The 3,618-nt window shown below is 52.2% G+C and overlaps 1 non-coding gene across 1 annotated transcript; it reads left to right on the forward strand.

The window, feature by feature from the left end:
* The first annotated feature begins 288 nt into the window (after positions 1–288).
* On the forward strand, positions 289–361 carry TRNAW-CCA (transfer RNA tryptophan (anticodon CCA)). The gene has a single exon. It is a non-coding gene; the product is annotated as a tRNA-Trp (tRNA).
* Positions 362–3,618: the final 3,257 nt, after the last annotated feature.

Below are 3,618 nucleotides of genomic sequence, written 5' to 3' on the forward strand. Positions count from 1 at the left end.
ACTCTGTGCGACCCCAAACACGGCAGTCCACCAGGCTCCTCTGTCCCTGGGATTCTCCAGGCAGGAATACTGGAGTGGGTTGCCATTTCCTTCTGCAACGCATGCACGCATGCTAAGTCACTTCAGTCGTGTCCGACTCTGTGCGACCCTATGGACAGCAGCCCACCAGGCTCCTCTGTCCATGGGATTCTTTAGACAAGAATACAGGAGTGGGTTGCCATTTCCTTCTCCAATGCCATTGCCCTTGTAGTGCGCCTATTTCCTCACAGAGATGGGCAGCATTGAGCTTCCCTGGTGGCTCAGAGGTGAAAGCGTCTGCCTCCAATGCAGGAGACCCAGGTTAGATCCCTGGGTCAGGAAGAGCCCCTGGAGAAGGAAATGGTAACCCACTCCAGTATTCTTGCCTGGAGAATCCCGTGGACGAATCCCTGGAGAATCCCATGGACTGAGCGACTTCACTTTCTTTCAAGACTCACTTGTACTGCTGAAGGGTAGGTCCCGTCACTAGGGGGCAGCAAATACCCCGTTCAGCCAAGGTAAACTGGCCTGTTCACCCTTCTCTCAAGACAACTATCTTGTCAGAATTGGAATGACCTCAAAGACAGACACCCTCCCCCATTTTATTAATGTGGATCCATTTTAATGATGCAGAAACTGAGGCCTGGGTTGGGGAGTGGGCCACTCAAGTCTGCCAATAAGGGGATGAAGGGCCTGGGTCTCCTCCCTTCTAGTTCATTTATTTAGCTAGTGTCCGTTCAATACCCACTGTGCCCTAGACACTGTTCTAGGCACTGCTGAATAAAACAAGCAAAGATGTCTGCCCTCATGAGATTACAGTCTAATGGGGGAGTTAGATATTAACACAATGAACAATATACAGTATATGAGATGGCAGTTAAAACAGGACACCATAAAGACAATGGAAAGACCAAATCGAGACAAGATATCTGTGAGACATAAGCAAGAAAGAGGACCATCTACAATATATAAATCTCAAAAGTTCTCAGCCAAAAACTCATGGAAAGATGTCAGACCTCATCAGTAACCACGAGGATGGGACCCAAACTGCAGGGAAAGTTCACTTTGTGCTCATGGGACAAATGAGCCTAATGGATGAGTATGTCAGTGTTGGTGAGGACGTGGAGCCACAGGACCTCTCACGCGCTGCAAACGAGGCTGGAATTGGTGCCACCGCTACAGGAAACTGACATGATTTAGTCGTGTTGACGCTGTGAACAAAGACTGTCACCTGCCATTTCAGTAAATGAAGAATGTTGTGACCACAAAGCCATCAGCCACCACGGCCCCCTGCGTGCCCCGGGAGAGATTCAGGATGGAGAACAGCAGGACACTGGCCCTAAATAGCATGCTTATCAAAGGAAAGATTTCAACAAGCCCACCCTCTGGCATCTTCCCATGTAGAAAAGCTCTCAAATCATTAACTTGAGATCTTTGTGTCCGTCTTTGTGATTAGCGGTAATCTTTGGATGGCGTGCATGCGTCTGTGTGTCTGTCGTGTCTGTCTCTTTGCAACCATGGACTGTAGCCCACTAGGCTCCTCTGCCCCTGAAGTTTTCCAGGCAGGAATACTGGAGTGAGTTGCCACTTCCAACTCCAGGGGAATCTTCCCAACCCAGGGATCGAACCCACGTTCTCTTTCATCTCCTGCATTGGCAGGAGGATTCTTTAATACTGTGCGACCTGGGAAGCCCTTGGATGGCCAACTGCACATTTTTTCCTCAGCAAAAAACAAACAAACAAACAAAAAACCTCATACATTCTGGCTCCTCCCTTACATCTTTAGAACAGTCCCTCCGAGCTGAGAGACTACATTGCAGGCTTAAGTCTTCAGTGAGGCTTCTGAATAAAACATAATTCTCAACTTTTAGGTTGTTCCTTTTTTTTTTTTTTCAGTTGACAACTCCCTATGTTTCGGTGCCCCAGCAATGGAATTTCTGGGTGTGTGAATACAGGGTATTCAGGACATCTGACCAACTCCTGCCCAGGGAACACCAGGAGGTGTGTCCAGAAAGAAGGGTCATAGCCACCAAACAGGAAACATGGAGTCCTCCCCTGGGGCCACCTTTCTTAGATGTGAATCCAGAATCACTGCATTACAGGTGGGGAGACTGAGGCAAGGAGAGGGGAAAGAGGCTGCCCCAAACACCATGGAGCCTCTGAGGGAAGGTCAGAGGAGAGGCCTGGTGTGGCCAGGGAAGGGAGAGAAGAAGGGTGAAGGGAAGATGGGAGGTCTCCCGGTCTCAGACCTGGCAGCCTAGAGGCCAGAGGCAGAAGAATCGCACTGTGTCTCTTCTGTCTCAGCCAACATCCGTGTTCCTGGCGTTCGGGGAGGGGACACCGAGGTGGCCCCCTACTCCCCTGGTTCAGAAAGAGCAGCGAAGAAGTAGCTGCTCCTCCCTCCAGAGTGTCCAGAGCCCTCCAGGAATTGGTTACTTTCTCCCTATAGAAAAGGTTCCAACAAGACAGGTTTGCAAATATGAAGAAGGTTGGGGATCTCTGAGGCCCAGTCACGAAACCGAACCTCTCCCGAGTGCCAAGTTACTTGGCCAGCAGATGGCAGCAAGGCCACAGGGTTGTAACGACGCAGCTGCACTCCTGGGAGTCACTGATGGCACCAAAGCCCCGTAGATTGGGAATTAGGGACGTGTTTTGTTTTGCTCAGAACCAGGTTTACTTCTTGGGGTGCCTGTGAGTGGAAGGAGGGCAACGGGGGATTTGTTCCTCCCCTGCTGAGGACAGATGTCCTCGTTCAGGCGTTGCCAGGGAGCGCCTCAGGGTAGATAGGGCCTTCGGGATGCCCCAGACACACCCTCCCGACTGCATGGTGCCAGGCTGTGAGTGGCAGCACCGCCACATGGGGCAGAACTTTGAGACACTCTGGCCTTGGCAGTGAGAGCCTGGAGACTGGGTGGCACCCCCTGGCGGGGGGTAGAGCAGGGTAGGGGGTACAAACCTGCCGGCTCAGGACTGAGGTCACCCTGTGGGACTGAGGCCACAGTCTTCCCAGAAGTCTCTGTGTCTCTGGGGCAGCTTATATCCAGATTGCTGGTTCCAGAACATCAGATGTGTGTCCCCGGGGGACCAAGGTGGCCACAGCAACTTTCTCCACACCCTATTGGACTTGCACAGGTCACTTGGGCAAGGGCTAAGAGTTTCTGAAATCTGTGTCCCCTTCCTGACCACCCTGTTACAGCAAGGAGAAAGCTGAGGCCCGTGAAGGGCAGAGCTTGCCCAATATCCCACCAGGCTTCTTTCTTCATTATTTAAGGCCTTGTGAAGGCTTTTTGCTCCAAACATTTCAAGGAGGCATGGAAGCCATGGGGTCATTCAGGAGGAATCGAGGGTCTCAGCTGTCTGTGGTTCTGGCCAGTAGAATGTGCAGTGGAAACGGTCACTCAAATGGGATCTCGTACCTCCAGCAGGTGGAAGACATTTCCCTGGAGTGTCCACTTCCTGCTCCCTGCACCCCCAGCTGCCCTCCAGAGCCTCACCCATGCCCTGCTCCAACCTCGGGCCCCAGGGTCCAGTCACAGGCTGGGTGGGTCTTGGAGAAACCTGCTGGATACGTGGAATCCTGCCCTCACCCTCTGCAGCTCA

Source organism: Bos mutus, chromosome 22 (assembly GCF_027580195.1).
Source record: "Bos mutus isolate GX-2022 chromosome 22, NWIPB_WYAK_1.1, whole genome shotgun sequence".
Lineage (NCBI taxonomy): Eukaryota > Metazoa > Chordata > Mammalia > Artiodactyla > Bovidae > Bos > Bos mutus.